Source organism: Heloderma suspectum, chromosome 3, assembly GCF_057233095.1.
Source record: "Heloderma suspectum isolate Gila_16-S chromosome 3, 16-S_ref, whole genome shotgun sequence".
In the NCBI taxonomy this organism is placed as follows: Eukaryota; Metazoa; Chordata; class Lepidosauria; order Squamata; family Helodermatidae; genus Heloderma; species Heloderma suspectum.
Genome location: NC_139460.1, coordinates 228,902,109 through 228,922,358, shown reverse-complemented (window position 1 = coordinate 228,922,358; position 20,250 = coordinate 228,902,109). Strand labels below are relative to the sequence as shown.

At 42.4% G+C, this 20,250-nt stretch overlaps 1 long non-coding RNA gene across 1 annotated transcript in view; it reads right to left on the bottom strand.

The window, feature by feature from the left end:
- Nucleotides 1–3,804: 3,804 nt before the first annotated feature.
- The window catches only part of LOC146350866 (uncharacterized), a 41,126-nt gene continuing 24,680 nt past the window's right edge, over nucleotides 3,805–20,250 (bottom strand). Inside the window, exon 3 of the long non-coding RNA XR_014788879.1 lies at nucleotides 3,805–4,026. This is a non-coding gene — a long non-coding RNA (uncharacterized LOC146350866). The remainder of the gene's footprint in view (nucleotides 4,027–20,250) is intronic.

Below are 20,250 nucleotides of genomic sequence, written 5' to 3'. Positions count from 1 at the left end.
TGTCACAGCCATACATTACTACTGGGAAAACCATAGCTTTGATTAGATGGACCTTTGTTGGCAAGGTGATGTCTCTGCTTCTTACTATGCTGTCTAGGTTTGCCATAGCTTTCCTCCCAAGGAGCAAGCGTCTTTTAATTTCATGGCTACAGTCACCATCTGCGGTGATCTTGGAGCCCAAGAAAGTAAAATCTGTCACTGCTTCCATTTCTTCCCCTTCTATATGCCAGGAAGTGATAGGGCCAGATGCCATGATCTTCGTTTTTTTAATGTTGAGTTTCAAACCAGCTTTTGCACTCTCCTCTTTCACCCTCAACAAGAGGCTCTTTAGATCCTCTTCGCTTTCTGCCTTTAGGGTGGTATCGTCTGCATATCGGAGGTTGTTCATAATTCTCCCAGCAATCTTAATTCTGACCTCTGATTCATCCAACCCGGCGTTTCTCATGATGTACTCCGCATATAAGTTAAATAAGCAGGGTGACAATATGCAGCCTTGTCGTACTCCTTTCCCAATTTTGAACCACTCGGTTGTTCCATGTCTGGTTCTTACTGTTGCTTCTTGGCCCTCATACAGGTTTCTCAGGAGACAGGTAAGGTGGTCTGGTACTCCCATCTCTTTAAGAATTTGCCATAGTTTGTTGTGATCCACACAATCAAAGGCTTTAGCGTAGTCAATGAAGCAGAAATAGACGTTTTTCTGGAATTCTCTTGCTTTCTCCAGGATCCAGTGAATGTTGGCGATTTGATCTCTAGTTCCTTTGCCTCTTTGAAACCCAGCTTGTACTTCCAGTAGTTCTCGGTTCGCATACTGCTGAAGCCTAGCTTGTAGGATTTTGAGCATCACCTTGCTGGCATGTGAAATGAGCGCAATTGTACGGTAGTTTGAACACTCTTTGGCGTTGCCCTTCTTTGGAATTGGAATGTAAACTGACCTTTTCCAGTCTTGTGGCCATTGTTGAGTGTTCCAAATTTGTTGGCATATTGAATACAGCACTTTAACAGCATCATCTTTTAGGATTTTAAATAGCTCAGCTGGAATACTGTCATCTCCGCTAGCTTTGTTGTTACTAATGCTTCCTAAGGCCCACTTGACTTCACTCTCTCGGATGTCCGGCTCAAGTTCAGTGACTGCACTATCATGGCTATCAGGGACATTCAGATCTTTCCTGTATAGTTCTTCTGTGTATTCTTGCCACCTCTTCTTAATCTCATCTGCATCTGTTAGGTCCCTGCCTTCTTTGTCCTTTATCATGCCCGTCTTGGCACAAAACGTTCCCTTGAGATCTCCGATTTTCTTGAAGAGATCTCTAGTCTTTCCCATTCTGTTGTTTTCCTCGATTTCTTTGCATTGTTCATTTAAGATGGCCTTCTTGTCTGTCCTTGCTATTCTCTGGAACTCTGCATTCAGTTGGATATAGCTTCCCCTTTCTCCCTTGCTTTTCGCTTCCCTTCTTTCCTCAGCTACTTGTAAAGCCTCCTCAGACAGCCACTTGGCTTTCTTGCATTTCTTTTTCTTTGGGATGGATTTTGTTGCTGCCTCCTGAACAATGTTACGGACCTCTGTCCATAGTTCCCCAGGCACTCTGTCTATCAGGTCTAATCCCTGAAATCTATTCCTCACCTCCACTGTATATTCATAAGGGATATGATTTAGGTCATACCTGAATGGTTTAGTGGTTTTCCCTATGTTCTTCAATTTAAGCCGAAATTTTGCAACAAGCAGCTCATGATCTGAGCCAGTCAGTTCCAGGTCTTGTTTTTACTGACTGTATAGAGCTTCTCCATCTTTGGCTGCAAAGGACATAATGAATCTGATTTCGATACTGACCATCTGGTGATGTCCATGTGTAGAGTCATCTCTTGTGCTGTTGGAAAAGAGTGTTTGCTATGATCAGCGTGTTCTCTTGGCAAAACTCTATTAGCTTTTGTCCTGCTTCATTTTGTACACCAAGGCCATGCCTGCCTGTTATCCCAGTGATTTCTTGACTTCCTACTTTAGCATTCCAATTCCCTATGATGAAGAGGACATCTTTTTTTGGTGTTAGTTCTAGAAGGTGTTGTAGGTCTTCATAGAACCGATCAACCTCAGCTTCTTCGCGCATCAGTGGTTGGGGCATAGACTTGAATTACTGTGATGTTGAATGGTTTGCCTTGGATTCGTACTGAGATCATTCTATCATTTTTAAGATTGTACCCCAGTACTGCTTTTCCCACCCTTTTGTTGACTATGAGTGCTACTCCATTTCTTCTAAGGGATTCTTGCCCACAATAGTAGATATGATGGTCACCTGAATTAAATTCACCCACGCTTGTCCATTTTAGTTCGCTGATTCCCAAGATGTCGATGTTCAATCTTGCCATCTCATGTTTGACCACCTCCAGCTTACCTTGATTCATTGATCTGACATTCCAGGTTCCTACACAATATTGTTCTTTACAGCATCGGATTTTCTTTTCACCACCACACACATGCACAGCTGAGTGTCCTTTCGGCTTTGGCCCAGCCGCTTCACTCTTTCTGGCGCTACTTGGAAATACCCTCTGCTCTTCCCCAGTAGTATATGGGACACCTTCCGACCTGAGGGGCTCATCTTCCGGCGTCATCTCTTTTAGCCTTGTGATACATTCCATGGGGTTTTCTCGGCAAGAATACTGGAGTGGGTTGCCATTTCCTTCTCCAGTGGACCACATTTTGTCAGAACTCTCTGCCATGACCTGTCCGTCTTGGGTGGCCCTGCACGGCATAGCTTATGGCTTCACTGAGTTACGCAAGCCCCTTCGCCACAACAAGGCATTGATCCATGAAGGGGATACCAAACTCTACTGACCCCCAAATAAATTTGCAAACTTCTTGGTTATGTATGCCATTGATACCGTAAGGGCATAAATTGATTTATGGGAGACAAATATGATCATGATCATGATCATATTTATCTCTTTTATGGATAAGCTTAAACTGGAAATCTAGATATTTGTTCTGTTTACGGCATAAGTTCAAAAATGGGTAGTATGGGTCAATGTATATGTGTCCCAGGTTTCATACTTTTAACTCCAAATATATGAGTTTATATTTAAGTGCTCTGCTCATTCTTTACCACACACCCACACATTTCCTTATGATTAAAGTAGGCCCCATCTGAGTGGTCTGATTCTTTTAAAAAATGGAAATGCTTTTGTGGCATCCACTCCTAACTTTTAGCATATTGTCACTGCACCAATGGATTGTAACCTAGTAAATTATCACATAAGAAGAGGAAAGAGCCCTTCTACTATCTATTATGCACCACATTTTACTACACTATCACTATTGTGGTTTTTAAACCTTTTAAAGTGTGCTGTTCCATGCATTATTCAGCTGTCCTTCCTTTTTATTCCCACTTACTTGAAATTCAACTTGAAAGGTATGCTTGTGTCGCTTTCTTTAAATGCCACTACTGTGTTGTTACAGAACAGAAGCAGGATCTATAAATGAACAAAACAATAGGGCTTCAGTAGAAAATACGGGGTGGTGTGGGGAATTAAGTTAGAAGATCTGCATAGCATAAAGTCTATTCCAAGGACTCTCAGAAGAGAATGGTGCAGAACTGTGATACTAAGCCTGGGCTGGCTGGAGAGGGTGTGTGTGTGTGCGCACGCGCGCGTGTGCTCAGCCTCTAAAGAATTAAAAATATGCTAGAGTATTGGTCCCCCCTTCCCCAAGTTGCATGGTCCCCACTTCCCCAAGTGGTAAGAAGTTCCATGAGCAACACTACCTTGGGTTTGGTTTCCTTTGGAGAAAAGAGAGCACTGGAGATACACCACGTTGTTGTAATGCTTACTTTATTTTCAACTATGCAGGTAAAGTATAAATTGAGTCAAATAGCACAGGAACAAAGGAAGCTGCATTATACCAAGTCAGACTATTTATTCAACAAGTCTACTATTCTCTACTCTGAGTGGCAGTGGTTCTCCTGCCACTCATCTGATTCTCTCCTGGTCTTTTCCATCATATGCTACATAACCCTTTTGACTGGAGGCTTGCTGCCACTGCAAGGGAAGACAGAAAAATGTCATGAATAAAAGTCTGATGGCAGGATTGCTGATTCTGAGTGACTACACCGTCCCTCTGCATTATGCTATATAATGATATATAATGATCCCTGGCCCTCTCTTCTTTGTTTTCCATCCAAATGTAGAGCTATTCCTCTTTGGCCCTCTCTTCTTTGTTTTCCATCCAAATGTAGAGCTATTCCTCTTTGTTTCTCTCCATCTTTGAAATGCAGTTATCCAAATAAAACTAAATCCACCATTATGCATGGTTAGTGTGACAGTCCATGAAATAGCCTTGTACTTTAAAAAGAAGTCCATTATAAAAAGAAGCACATCCTCCTTCACCCTCCCCATTTTAATTTCTCCCAGGAGAACTGAACATGACTTAAAATGCACTTTAAAATGTTTCTTAAGGTGAAGTAAGTATTTGTGAGATCTACACAAGAAGTTTTCATGCAGTTACAGTGATCACTTAGACCTCAGCCACATATTTATGATTATGTCAAACAGGTAGTCTCAGATTTGAAATTATGGATACCAGGAAGTCAGTATAGGAGAGAAATCCATACATCCTGCATTTCTAAGTGAACTGACCTAATTTGCAGCTCCTCGACTAATAGGTAGATTGGAAAACCAACCTTACTAACCTGCCCGGTCACTGAGGTCATCAGAGGGCTTGCTCCTGGTGGTCCAACATGGACCTATGGCCCGATTGGAGTTCACCAGGAGAAGAGCCTTCAGTGTGGTGGCCCCCTCTCTTTGGAACTTCTGGCCTCTGGAGGTCAGGCAGGCAGCAACACTGTGTTGTTTCTGGCACCTCCTGAAAACAGCACTGTTCCAGGAGGAATTCCTTAATTGCCAGTCACGGTTTCTACTGGCATTTGGGTTGTTTGTTTTTTTTTTAAAGCATGATTTTAAGGTGGTGTTTTAATCTTTGTATTCTTTTACTGTTTTATCTTTTGTGTGCACCACTCCGAAATCTGTCTTAGATATGGAGTGGTATACAAAGTCTCAGTTCAAAAACTGAGTACAAACAAGTTGCGTACAAACATGCATATATACGGGCAAGCTGCATAGAAAAACAGGGAAAACTGCATATAAAATGTATACATCAGGGAAAATTGCGTATGAAAATAAATGCGAATTTATGTGCAGTTTTTCTAAATCGGAAATTGTGGACTGATACAGAAATTGGAGAGAACGGACATGTTTGAATACATGTGAAAATGACATGGGTCCGATTCATCCATTCCTACTGTAAAGTACTGTACTGAACCTCCTGAAAATGTGCACACCATGGCACTCCATTGTATTATATTATATCTTCCTTTGTGGTCATCAGTTATGTGAACTTCAGGAGAGCAGCCTATAGACTAGTATGCAACATGGCAATTTGGCAAATACTCCATTGCAAATAATAGTGAAAATACTCAGCCGCGAATAATAGGCAAGCATATCATACAAGGCTACCTTTGCAGAGCAGGGTAAGAGGATCCCAGATGTTGTCTCCCTCATTTACTATACTGTCCTTCAACTACAGACATTGCAGATTAAAGAATAAACAAAACCTAGGAAAAGAATCCCTTTTCCATATGAGCCATTGAGCCATATAAATAAATAAGGTTACAATAGGTTCATCTTTTTATATCATAGAATCATAGAATCATAGAAGAGTAGGGTTGGAAGGGGCCTACAAGGCCATCGAGTCCAACCCCCTGCTCAATGCAGGAATCCAAGTCAGAGCATATACCATGATATTTCCTGAGACTGATAGTGAGAGACTATCTGGCTGTCAGAATCACTCATGCATTAGAATGTATACGATATTGTCAAGTGACATTTATTCAGAAGCAACCAGATATTCTCTTCTTAAACTTTTGCTTTCTTATACAGCTGTAGAACAATATGCAGTGCACGCAAAGCAGACACTATAGAAAGAACAAATCTTGATTGTGACTTCCTCTTTCCCATCTTTTCCCCATGATCATCTACCACGCCAATCCAAGATATCTGAGAGCCAGTGTAGTGTAGTGGTGAGAGTGACGGACTGGGAGCCGGGAGATCCGGGTTCTAGTCCCCACTTGGCCATGGAAGCTCACTGGGTGACTTTGGGCCAGTCACAGACTCTCAGCCCAACCTACCTCACAGGGTTGTTGTTGTGAGGATACAACGGTGAGGAGGAGGATAATGTAAGCCGCCTTGAGTTCCTTGCGAGAGGGAGAAAGGCGGGGTATAAATGCAATAAATAAATAAATAAATAAATAAATCTGTCTGCCTGGCTCTAGGTCCCCTCCCTGGCTTCCGGGTCCTGGGCGCCCGTTTCATCCAGGACCCGCTGTCACCCCTGGCTCCCATTGCCGTGGGCTTCTCCAGGTCCCCCTTCCCCCTCTCTGCAGACCCACTGCCCTTTCCCCAGGGTCCCCTGTGCCCCTTTCCCTTTGTCCCCCCCTCCCATGCCCCCTGTCTTACTGCCTGGGGCCCCTCCAGGCTTCTTTTGTCCCTCTGCCACTCTCCCATAAAGTGAATACTTTATATATTCCCCCTCCACAGAGCAGCCATAGGAATAGTAGGATTTCATGCATTTTTAGCTTGTATTGTAGAGATCATGAACACAAATCCATCAAGCTTCCATTCAAGACCAGCTAATTTCAGTGGAGATTGGTTGAGAACTATGGGTTTGTTTCAGAACAACTGCGTTGCCCTTAGGTCTTATTGAAATCAATGGCTCAAGTTAGTCATGACTAGGTTTTCATGTTGATTTCAATGGAACCTAAGTGTGACTAACTTGCTCTGGATCCAATCCCATGTTTGGTGGATATATCACATATTTAATAAGTAAAGTACAAGATGCAATTTTATTGTAGTTAACTCTAAGCAGCACCATGTCAGTTCCAAAACTGTCAATAAAAATTGTAACTTTTCTATAAAAGACTGAACTATATTAAATTAAATTAAAAAATAGATGAAAACGAAGGTTAGTGGAATAAATATTTTTAATATCTCCCTCCCTACCAAGACGACAAAATTTCCTGTTTGTTCCAGGCTCAGCCAGTTGGTGTACACAACATTTTAACAACATTCACACATTTTAGCTGATCTTTTTCCAAGTACTGCAAGAGATTTAGACTCAAGTATCACATTAAAATTGAAGTAGTTCTAGACTAAAAATAAGGTTGTCTTGGGTTGTGGTTTTTTCTTCCCTTGCCTACATGGGAGGTTGGGTAGATTCAGTTATGAGAAAATCTTTGTCCTAGTTTTTGTATTTGCAGAATGATAACTAAGAGAGCAATCCCTGCTCTTCCCTGTTCTCTGTGTGTGTGTGTGTGTGTGTGTGAGAGAATGGGATTCATGTGTGTGTGTAGGGGGGTAGGTGAATGTGGGAGGCCAGCTTTGTAGGCATGCTCTGTGTAGCTTTTTGCAATTGATTTTTTTTATTACATGCAAATGTGTGGATTATGGATGCTCTCAGAAGCTACCCATGTTTACTTATGAGTAATCCAGTCCTTCTTACTTCTGAATAAACATGCAAAAGCTAGATTTTCATACTGAGCTGCTTCTCAGTGTTATTTCTGAGCAGACGTGCAAAAGGGTGGTTTGGCGGATACTCTGTGAACATACAAAGGGATGGATTTTGGATGCGCTCAGAACTGGCTGATAGGTTCCAAACACTGCTTTTTTTTATGGCTCTGAAGATATATTTTTAGATGATGACGATGCTTAGTAGTAGTATTCCATCTTCACACACTCAGCTTTGTAGGCATGCTCTCTTTGTCCCCTTTTGCAACGGGTTGCTGTTGGGTTCCAAATACTGCTTTTCCGTGTTGTGCTGATGATATCACCACAGCTATTAGCATATGATGATGATGGCTGGGTGGATGCCCCCCCCCGCTGTTTTGCACTTGATTCCCTGCGCAACGGGCATTGTTCCTGGAACAGGGGAATGTGGGTCCAAAGGAGTGCTTTCGTATGGCTATGTGGAGTTCCGCTCCTGCTTTAAATTCATGATCTTAAAGTTCATGTGGCCCCAGTTTCCCCTTTCTGTGGTATGGGTTTCTGGCTGCTGGGGATTCAAAAGACTGTTCCAATTCTTGGCTCCTCCTCTAGTGACCCAGCCCTCCACCCTAGTAGCCCCAGTGGGCACCAGCCACCACTAGAAGAGAGAGTAGTACCATCTGAGCACTTTGCAAGTGCTCATGCTATAGCTCATGACTGTGATTATATCCCTTCTCCCTTGGGGATTGTAGTGGAATTCTTTATGTGCAGTAACAGCTTGTTCTGCTGTGATCCTGCAGAGCAAAAGTGCTAAGAGCTTCCTTTTTGTGCAAAGTGGCCCTTTCCCCTCACCAAAGTGTCTCCCTGTTAGCTCAAGTGTGCACACCATGAAATCATAGTTGTATTTCATGTCCTCTATCACCTGGGTTATGGTCTCCCTGTATAGGGCTTATATTCTGGTGGTTGAGTGCTGTTATTGGGTGCTGAGTTACCATGACAATACCTGCTATAGTAATATGGCTGAGGCACTCATTGATGGAGGCATGGCTTTTTTAAAATCCCCCTTCCATTGAAGTCAGTGGGAGGCAAATTCTTTGTGCCAAGGCTGGAGCTGGTGTAAAGTTGCGCCACCGACGGGTGTGTGTGTGGCCTCTGCCACATTTTGGACATTTCACTGTCATATCTGAGGTATTCCGCCAGTGTGTTTTAAGTGATAGACATGTATCTTGCATTCCGCCAGCATAGTGAGGTTTTCACTGAATCCTATATCCCCTCAGTTGGTGTATCTTCAGTACAGAATTGCACCCTCAGATTAATATATTTTAAGCTTAGCATCAAGACTGAGATAATGAAATTCCATATCTTCTATTTATGTCTCTGTTGAGTCCACTGAATTTCTCCTCAGTATCTCACTTGCCTCATCCTACAGCATAATATTTTGTTATTTGATGACTGATACTGCACCAGGGTACTGGACTCTGCCACGCAGCAAATGCAGGCCCTTCCTCTTAGCTCCATTGGATGGGCAGAGAGCAAAAGACCGGTATTCACCACAAGCATCAAATGAGCAAAGATGGGAGAGTGCTCAGAATTGGCAATTGAGAGATCAAATTGGAATGGTTTATGCTCAGGGCTATGGGTTACTGGCTCCTTGGCATGGTGTCACTTTCTTTAACAGGGACAGCTAACAAAAGAGATAACCACATGCACTGTGATGTGCCGGGTGGGGTGGGGGGTAGAAAAGCAGAAAAGAGAAGCAAGTTCAAGTACAGTTTAAATAAGTATCCAGTTCTTTAAAACATTATACTAGCTCCATATTTAACATGTTATACAGTATTTCATGAAAATGACTTTTAAATAGATGCTAGTGAGAAATCTTTGGCATCTTTCTAAACACAAATACCACAACAGATTTATTAAAGAAAATTGTAAGTATTATCTGTTCATTGTATTTACTATTAACCTCATTACAAAACAGACAATATCAATCATAAATACATAATATCAATTGATTTTACTTATCGATCCTTTCTGGGCTAGCCAGATATTAATAGATAATACAGTCAGCAGCCAGTTCCTCAAAAATGCCACGTGCAGGAAATAGCAGCTGGATTTCTTAAAACTGCCAACATAAAAAGATGCAGAGGCAAAACATGGGACTTTATCCATACTTTCTAATGAATGTATGCAGGATAGGAGAGGAATCTGCCAATTTACTATTAACCTCATTACAAAACAGACAATATCAATCATAAATACATAATATCAATTGATTTTACTTATCGATCCTTTCTGGGCTAGCCAGATATTAATAGATAATACAGTCAGCAGCCAGTTCCTCAAAAATGCCACGTGCAGGAAATAGCAGCTGGATTTCTTAAAACTGCCAACATAAAAAGATGCAGAGGCAAAACATGGGACTTTATCCATACTTTCTAATGAATGTATGCAGGATAGGAGAGGAATCTGCCATCACAACATCGCTCCCCTCTCCCATGCGTACTCATGGAAGTCCTATAGCGCCTGAAGGGACTAGTGAATGACTTGTTGCACTGCCTTGTTGTGGCGAAGGGGCTTGAGTAACTCAGTGAAGCCATAAGCTATGCCATGCAGGGCCACCCAAGATGGACAGGTCATGGCAGAGAGTTCTGACAAAATGTGGTCCACTGAAGAAGGAAATGGCAACCCACTCCAGTATTCTTGCCAAGAAAACCCCATGGAATGTATCACAAGGCTAAAAGATATGATGCCGGAAGATGAGCCCCTCAAGTTGGAAGGTGTCCAATATACTACTGGGGAAGAGCAGAGGGTATTTCCAAGTAGCTCCAGAAAGAGTGAAGCGGCTGGGCCAAAGCCGAAAGGACACTCAGCTGTGGATGTGTCTGGTGGTGAAAAGAAAATCCGATGCTGTAAAGAACAATATTGTTTAGGAACCTGGAATGTCAGATCAATGAATCAAGGTAAGATGGAGGTAGCCAAACATGAGATGGCAGGATTGAACATCGACATCTTGGGAATCAGTGAACTAAAATGGACAAGCGTGGGTGAATTTAATTCAGGTGACCATTATATCTACTACTGTGAGCAAGAATCCCTTAGAAGAAATGGAGTAGCACTCATAGTCAACAAAAGGGTGGGAAAAGCAGTACTGGGGTACAATCTCAAAAACGATAGAATGATCTCAGTACGAATCCAAGGCAAACCATTCAACATCACAGTAATTCAAGTCTATGCCCCAACAACTGAGGCCGAAGAAGCAGAGGTTGATCGGTTCTATGAAGACCTACAACACCTTCTAGAACTAACACCAAAAAAAGATGTCCTTTTCATCATAGGGGATTAGAAGGCTAAAGTAGGAAGTCAAGAAATCACCGGGATAACAGGCAAGCATGGTGCACAAAATGAAGCAGGACAAAGGCTAATAGAGTTTTGCCAAGAGAACATGCTGATCATAGCAAACACTCCTTTCCAACAGCACAAGAGGCGACTCTAGACATGGACATCACTACATGGTCAATATCGAAATCAGATTGATTATGTCCTTTGCAGCCAAAGATGGAGAAGCTCTATACAGTCAGTAAAAACAAGACCTGGAGCTGACTGTGGCTCAGATCATGAGCTTCTTGTTGCAAAACTTCGGCTTAAATTGAAGAACGTAGGGGAAACCACTAAACCATTCAGGTATGACCTAAATCATATCCCTTATGAATATACAGTGGAGGTGATGAATAGATTTAAGGGATTAGACGTGATTGACAGAGTGCCTGAGGAACTATGGACGGAGGTCCGTAACATTGTTCAGGAGGCAGCAACGAAATCCATCCCAAAGAAAAAGAAATGCAAGAAAGCCAAGTGGCTGTCTGATGAGGCTTTACAAGTAACTGAGGAAAGAAGGGAAGCAAAAAGCAAGGGAGAAAGGGGAAGATATATCCAACTGAATGCAGAGTTCCAGAGAACTGCAAGGAGAGACAAGAAGGCCATCTTCAATGAACAATGCAAAGAAATCGAGGAAAACAACAGAATGGGAAAGACTAGAGATCTCTTCAAGAAAATCGGAGATCTCAAGGGAACGTTTTGAGCAAAGACGGGCACGATAAAGGACAAAGAAGGCAGGGACCTAACAGAAGCAGATGAGATTAAGAAGAGGTGGCAAGAATACACAGAAGAACTATACAGGAAAGATATTAATGTCCCTGATAGCCATGATAGTGCGGTCACTGAACTTGAGCCAGACATCCTCAAGAGTGACGTCAAGTGGGCCTTAGGAAGCATTACTAACAACAAAGCTAGCAGAGATGACAGTATTCTAGCTGAGCTATTTAAAATCCTAAAAGATGATGCTGTTAAAGTGCTGCATTCAATATGCCAACACATTTGGAACACTCAACAGTGGCCACAAGTCTGGAAAAGGTCAGTTTACATTCCAATTCCAAAGAAGGGCAATGCCAAAGAGTGTTCAAACTACCGTACAATTGCGCTCATTTCACATGCCAGCAAGGTTATGTTCAAATCCTACAAGCTAGGCTTCAGCGGTATGTGAACCGAGAACTACTGGAAGTACAAGCTGGGTTTCAAAGAGGCAGAGGAACTAGAGATCAAATTGCCAACATTCGCTGGATCATGGAGAAAGCATGTCTATTTCTGCTTGTGTGGATCACAACAAACTGTGGCAAATTCTGAAAGAGATGGGAGTACCAGACCACCTTACCTGTCTCCTGAGAAACCTGTATGATGGCCAAGAAGCAACAGTAAGAACCGGACATGGAACAACCAATTGGTTCAAAATTGGAAAAGGAGTACAACAAGGCTGCATATTGTCACCCTGCTTATTTAACTTATATGCAGAGTACATCATGAGAAATGCTGGGTTGGATGAATCAGAGGTCGGAATTAAGATTGCTGGGAGAATTATCAACAACCTCCGATATGCAGACGATACCACCCTAATGGCAGAAAGCGAAGAGGATCTAAAGAGCCTCTTGCTGAGGGTGAAAGAGGAGAGTGCAAAAGCTGGTCTGAAACTCAACATTTAAAAAAACTAAGATCATGGCATCTGGCCCCATCACTTCTTGGCATATAGACGGGGAAGAAATGGAAGCAGTGACAGATTGTATTTTCTTGGGCTCCAAGATCACTGCAGATGGTGACTCTAGCCATGAAATTAAAAGATGCTTGCTCCTTGGGAGGAAAGCTATGGCAAACCTAGACAGCATAGTAAGAAGCAGAGACATCACCTTGCCGACAAAGGTCCATCTAATCAAAGCTATGGTTTTCCCAGTAGTAATGTATGGCTGTGAGAGCTGGACTATAAGGAAGGCTGAGTGCTGAAGAATTGATGCTTTCGAACTGTGGTGCTGAAGAAGACTCTTATGAGTCCCCTGGACTGCAAGGAGGTCAAATCAGTCCATCCTAAAGGAAATCAACCCTGAGTGCTCATTGGAAGGACAGATACTGAAGCTGAAGCTCAAACATTTTGGCCACCTAATGCGAAGAGAAAAGTCACTGGAAAAGACCCTGATGCTGGGAAAGATTGAAGGCAAAAGGAGAAGGGGACAGCAGAGGATGAGATGGCTAGATAGCATCACCGATGCAATGAATATGAACTTGAGCACACTCCGGGAGACAGTGGAGGACAGGAAGGCCTGGTGTGCTACGGTCCATGGGGTCACGAAGAGTCGGACACGACTTAACGACTGAACAACCACAACAAGGAAGTCTGGAAAATTAACAGAGACTTCAGTCATCCTCAGCCAATCTAGAGTTTCTAGGTATAAGTGGATGAGATTTTCAGGTCTTACAACAGGTCATGCCTTAGCCATGGTTACTGGGAACTGCTCTTAAGATATACTAGTACATTGTTGCTTTATCTCTGCTGCCTGTGACACCTTACCAGATCACAAGAAATTAAAGATAGTTTGGGGAATGGGCCAATAAAGAAGGGTCAAGCTGGATAATTGATCAGTACTCTAACTTTAGAGCAAATGCACTCAGTGATTTTTGTTCCCTGCAGGAAGACTGAGGGCTTCTTCACATGAAGCTTTTATCCTGTAATTGAGATTGGTTAATCACAGAAGTTTACGGGCCTTTTAGATGATGTTGTTAACCTCCAGGGCATCTCCCGCACTAAATGACTTTTATTACATTGTTTAAAAGATTGGACATAATAAGCTATCAAATTACCATGCGAAAGCTGCAGTAAGGGGAGCTAGACCACAGCACCATTTTGTGTATTATAATGAAACATGTAAGAACATAAGAAGAGCCATGCTGGATCAGACCAAAGGTCCATCTAGTCCAGCATTCTGTACACACAGTGGCTAATGAGCTGTCAACCAGGAACCCACAAGCAAGGCATGAGCGCAATAGCACCCTCCCACCCATGTTCCCCAGTAACTGGTGTACATAGGCTCACTGCCTCTGGTACTGGAGGTAGCACATCAAGACTAGTAGCCATTGATAGCCTTCTCCTCCAGGAATTTGTCTAACCCCCTTTTAAAGCCATCCAAACTGGTGGCCGTCACTACTTCCTGTGATAGCAACTTCCATAGTTTAACTATGCACTGCGTGAAGAAGTACTTCCTTTTATCTGTCCTGAATCTCCCACCCTAAATAATTTGGTGTCATCCACAAACTTGGCCACTTCACTGCTCATTCCTATTTCCATATCACTTATGAACAGGTTGAAAAGCATTGGTCCTAATACAGTTCCCTGTGGGACCCCACTATTTACTTCCCTCCACTGGGAGAATTTACCATTTATTCCTACTCTCTGCTTTCTGTTCTTTAACCAGTTACTGATCCATAAGAGGACCTGTCCTCTTATTCCATGACTGATAAGTTTTCTCAAGAGTCTTTGGCAAGGGACTTTGTCAAAAGCTTTTGGAAGTCCAAGGACAGCTGACTTCCGAAATGAAAGACTCACATAAGGGGGGAAAGGAGGGGGGAAGGAAGCACATGTAAAGGGAGTCCGTCATGACCCTGCATTTAAAACAGAAGCAGAAAGCCCTGTTTTAAATATGGGATTCTAGGCTCGTGTAGAGATGCTCTGAATCCTATAATAAATTTTATTTATTTATTTAGCAATATTTGTATACCACCCAGTAGTTAACTGGTGGCTATCCATAAAAATACAACTGTAAAATCAAACTAAAACCAATACGATCAGTAGAAGTGAAAGGTTACTACATCAGAGCTAAGAACATTAAGGCTGTAATCCTATATTCACTTACCTGGGAGTAGGTCCCGTTGAATTCAATGGGGTTTATCTCTGAGTAGACATGTATAGGATTGCATTGTTAAAGTTCTTAGGTTTACAAGTTAAAATGCCTGGGAAAATAAAGGCCATCATGTGGGTGCCTGGCAAGCTTCTGTGGAGAGTGCATTTCAAATGTGAGGAAAGTTTGCTATCCAAAAACTACCCATGTCATGCCCTAATTGGAGGAGGATTCATCTGAGGAAGAAGAGGAGAGGAAGAGCCAGCATAATGGGCCCCAGCCAGAGCTAAGCAGTTGTCCCCTGGAAACATTACAGGAGCAACCTGGCCCCTCTTGAACAGTTCCTGAATTCCCCCAAATGCTGGAAGCAGAATGTGAGATAATCCATCCCTCTGAACCACACAGAATCAGACGCAAGCAGCAAAAGAACAAAAAGAAATCACAGCATGTTGCCTCCCTTAAAAGCAACATGTTGACCTAATTAGCCAGCTGTGCTGATTAACGACCAGCTATAAATCAGCCCAGCCAATACCAGCTCTCTGCTATGAACAACAGTGCTTTAACCTTGGCATTACATTTAAAGACACCAGACCTGACAGGCTCCTAGACCCTTGGCTACCCACCTACATGATGCTTTCAGACACCCCCTGACCAGCCTTGACATTTGGTAAAACAGATGCTTGTGAACTGACCTTTGGATTGCTTTGACCTTGCCTCTGCCTGTACCTGCAAAACCTCCTTGGAATTCCTGTGTGTGACCCTGGACTGAGCTGGTTGCTCTCTTGCTGTTATTCCCGGGACTATCTGTGCTTTGCTCAAGGCCCTTGCCAGCACTGAAACAGGAAACCCCAACTGTTATCTGGGTCCACACCAAAACAGGTCAATATATGTTACTGGATTGTCATAAAGAGTGCAAAGTTTGTGCTTCTAGTTTCTTAAGGGATACTAAGATGAAGCAACATGTTCCAAGTATTTCCTCATACATTTTGGACAAATGTTTACATCACGTAGGGTGGCCATTTATGCATTGCCAAAAAAGAGAAAATACATCTCCCAGCATGAATCTGCCCATCATACACTATGCTCATCATCTAAGTTCGTTCTCCGGGTGCCTCCTCCAAAGGAGGCTCAGAATGTGGCAATAAGGGAGAGGACCTTCTCGGTGGCAGCTCCCCAATTGTGGAATGAGGTCCCCAGTAAGGCTCACCTGGTGCCAACATTGTTATGTTTTTGGTGCCAGGTGAAGACCTTCCTCTACTCCCAGGCATTTGGCAGCATATGATAGGTTTTTAATCAGGTAATGGGATACTGTTTGGATATGTGGGTGTGTGTATGTGTGTTTTCTCTGTTTATATATTCGTAGCTAAACTGTTTTAATATTATGTATAATGCTGTATTTTTAAGGTAAGATAAAAAATTCTTATCTTTTTAAACTTCCCAGACAGCTTTGGCTATTGGGAGGTATAGAAACTTAATAAATGAAATGAAGTAAATGAAATGAAAAAAGAGGACAACAGAGACACCAATTTGCATAACATTTGCATATGCAAATGTATATGCATAGCTGCAAAATTAGAAATAATAACTATACTTTAAATAGAAACACAATACATCTCACCATATTGGGAAAGGCTGTGACCAGGTGACCTTGTTGCCTGCCCAGTTGCTGTCCAGGTACTCACTGTTGATGGGCAACTTCAGGGCCCCTGTTGCTGTCTGTCCTTATGACTTGGACTGGACACGTCTTCAAATAGAGGACTGTCTTTTAACAGCTCTTCAAATAGAGGACTGTCCTCTGGAAAGAGGACACTCGACCACCCTAACATCACTTGGGGTTTGAGCTGTCACCTTCTCATACTACCTTCCCAGTAGACAAGCTACTGCAGTGCTGCAGCATTCTACACTGCAAAGATAATGCCAGAAGCCACAGAGCATATGGAGGTGCCCTTGCTATGGCGCTTTCTCACAGCAGTGGCATTCTTCCTTGGGGGAGGAGCATTTTTTCTCCCATGTGGTTCTGACGTTACTGTTGCAACATGAGAAAGCGCCACACCAGGGCAGCTCCTAACAATGCAAAGGTAATGTGAGAAGGTTCCTAGAGTGGTGGCCATTGTGTGGCATAGAATTTATTCTTATTTTTTTTCTATTGCGTTGTTTAATTTCCTTCCTTTGACTACACAGGTATATACAGAAGACCAAAGAATGCTCTCTGAGGGCATTAGAACTTTTGCATTGGTGTCCATAATTTTGCAAGGCAGCATTAAGCATTTTGAGGACAGGAGCCCAGAGACTTAGAACTTTTTATGGGAATTGTAATAAAATGTAGCTTTAACATGACAGTTATTTAGAGATTTTTTTTAAAAAAAAACAACACCTCAATTTTGTTCTTTTCCTGTTTCCTAGTTACACAGTTGGAAGCAGGAAGCTCTCTCAGGGTTTTGATCTACAATAATTCAGAGGATATCCTTGTCTCTCCCCACTTTCCTATAAATACACTGAAGAATTTTTACTATGTACTGAGAAAAGCGGTATGTACACTCTGAAAGCTGACTGCTGTTCTACGCTATTATTATATGACCAGTGTGTGCTTAAGAGGGTCCCACCCTGTTTTTTCCTACCACACAGATTCATAGGACTGGCAGGGACCCAAAAGGTGATCAAGTTAACAACCTTGCTCTAGGACAGGATCTTTACATATTATGCCTTTACAGATTTATCATTATAGCATTGCTAAGTGTGCCATAAGTAGAGAGGAGGAGTGAGTAAGTTAGGGCTGTCCTAACAAGATTGCAAATCTGACAGCTATAGAAGATGGCTCATGGCTGAGGAAAATCCAAAGTAAAACATGGCAGTGTTCAGGCCTGATGTACTGTAGAGGCAGGCTCGGCCCAAGACATTTTGTTGCCTGAGGCAAAGGACAAGATGGCACCCCCTCCCATTCCATGTACAAAAGCTGACTGGACTGGCACACTAATGATGGGACAATGTTCTCCACCAAACTTGACGGCAGCAAGCTAACTTACTAGGTGCAGAGTAGGCTGCAAGCATATGGTTCTCTCCTTGAATACCTTGCTGCTGCCTGAGGCAACTGCCTCATCCTGCCTAATGGTAGGGTTGGCCCTGCTCAGAGGGGGGATTCTTCCAGAGGGTGGGTGCCACTGCAGAGAACACTTGTCTCTGTGCTGTTGCCAAATGGAAATCCAAAGGCTCTGGCTTGAACAACAGGGCTTCCCCTGAAGATTGCAGAGAACTAGAAGGCTGGTGTCAGGGGAGACATTCCTTGAGGTAATCTGGTCCCAAGCTGTATACAAAAACGTGCAAAGCTAATCTGATCAGCGACCATGGTAAGACAAGCCCTATAATACCACCTCCAAATTTCTGAAAATGTATCTTTTGTACATTCTGTATTCCTTCCACCTCCACACATAGATATATTCTCATAGTACATTATAATCATCCATCCTGTTAGCATGAGGCTGGGAGAGGAAGGTGCAGGGGCAGAAAACATCAGAACAATCCATACAGTTTATTTTGAGTAGTATTTGGCATTTGGCAGGATTTTAAAAATATAAATAAACTAAGTTCACAAGCAAGAACAAAATAGAACATATTGCATTAGAGATAAGGATAGCCAATTAAACAATATTTCTATGAACGATATTGTGAACATCATGCTCTGTTTTAGGAGATCCTGAACACAACTGACATCTGCTTGGGGGGATAGTGTTTCAGTCTATGTTTTTAAAACAGTGAAGTCCCTCTTGTTTTGTAGACAGGGCTTTTTTCTTTCCTTTTTTTTAAAAAGAGTTGAAAATAGTATGATAGAGTCATTGAGGTGCATGCACTCATTTCTTTATTCTGTTGGCCTAAATCCAACACAGACTTTTTATCATGAAATTTTATTTTGAAATAAAGTTAAAAAAATAAAGACAACAACAACAAAAGAACATATGTAGTGATATAACAGGATCACTAACGAAACAAAGACATTCACTAATTATAATTCTTAAAAAAAGGTAAAGGTAAAGGTGTCCCCAACCAGTTATGTCTGACTCTAGGGTGCGGTGCTCATCCCCGTTTCTAAGCCGAAGAGCCAGCGCCATCCGAATACGCTTCCGTGGTCATGTGGCCGGCATGACTGAACACCGAGGTGCACGGAACGCTGTCACCTTTCCCACCGAAGCGGTGCCTATTTATCTACTTGCAATTTCTTGCTTTCGAACTGCTAGGTTGGCAGGAGCTGGGACTGAAGACGGGAGCTCACTCCGTCACGCAGCACTCGGGTCTCGAACTGCTGTCCTGCCGACCTTCCGGTCTGCAGTTCAGCGTCTCACCCACTAAGCCACCGCAGCCCCCATTATGATAGACTAAGAATTATAATTCTTAGTCTATCACTAATATGCTTGTGGAACATCCCTAAGTAGGAGCTCACTATCTAATGAAAGAATGAAAATACAAGTTATACAACATATATAGGGAGTGCATGTCAAGGTGTGTGAGTAGTAGTAATAGTAGTTAGAAAAAAAAAGGCAACTGTACTCAGTTGAGATTTGATCAAAAATGTGAAGATCTTCAACAAAGGAAATAAATGGAAACCATTGTGCCATAATATCTTTCTTAAAATTAAGATTCTTTGCTTGCTGAACTTGCTGAGTAAGTTTATACATACTCATAGTCTCCCATATTTTATTAATCCACTGCTCTTTAGTTGGTTGCTTTGGAGACTTCCAGTTGCATGCTATACATAACTTTGCAGCTGTGTACAATTGTTTTAAAAGGCTGTTATGAAGGAATCCAGGGTCATTAGGTTCAAAGAGATGAAAAAGTATAGCTTTAGGAGTTACTAGGGGTCTAACATGGAGAAATTCCTGACAGTGGTCAGCCATCACGTTCCAAAAGTCCTGCACTACATAAGAATATAAGAAGAGCTGTGCTAGACTAGACCAAGGTCCATTAAGTCCAGCATTCTGTTCATACAGTGGTCAACCAGCTGCTCATGGGAAACCCACGAGCAGGACATGAGTGAAACAGCACCCTTCCACCCATCTTCCAGCAACTGGTTTACGTAGGTGTACTGTCTCTGATACCGGAGTTAGCATACAGCCCTCAGGACTAGTAGCCTTTGATAGTCTCATCCTCCATGAATTTGTCCAATCACCTTTGAAAGCCATCCAAATTGTTGGCCATCACTACACCTTGTGAAGTAAATTCCATAGTTTAACTATGTGCTGTGTGAAGAAGTACTTCCTTTTATCTGTCCTAAAACTCCCACCAATCAGCTTCATGGGCTGATTGGTGGGAGACCTTGGGTTCTACTATTACGAGAGAAAAAAATGTCTCCCTATCCACTTTCTCCACACCAAAATGCATAATTTTGTACACCTCTATCATGTCTCCCCTAACTTGCCTCTTTTATAAGCCAAATAATCCCAGATGTTGTAACCTTTCCACATAGGGGAGTTTAGGTACATTGTGAAACATTAACTGTACAATCAACTCTAAAAAATATACCATC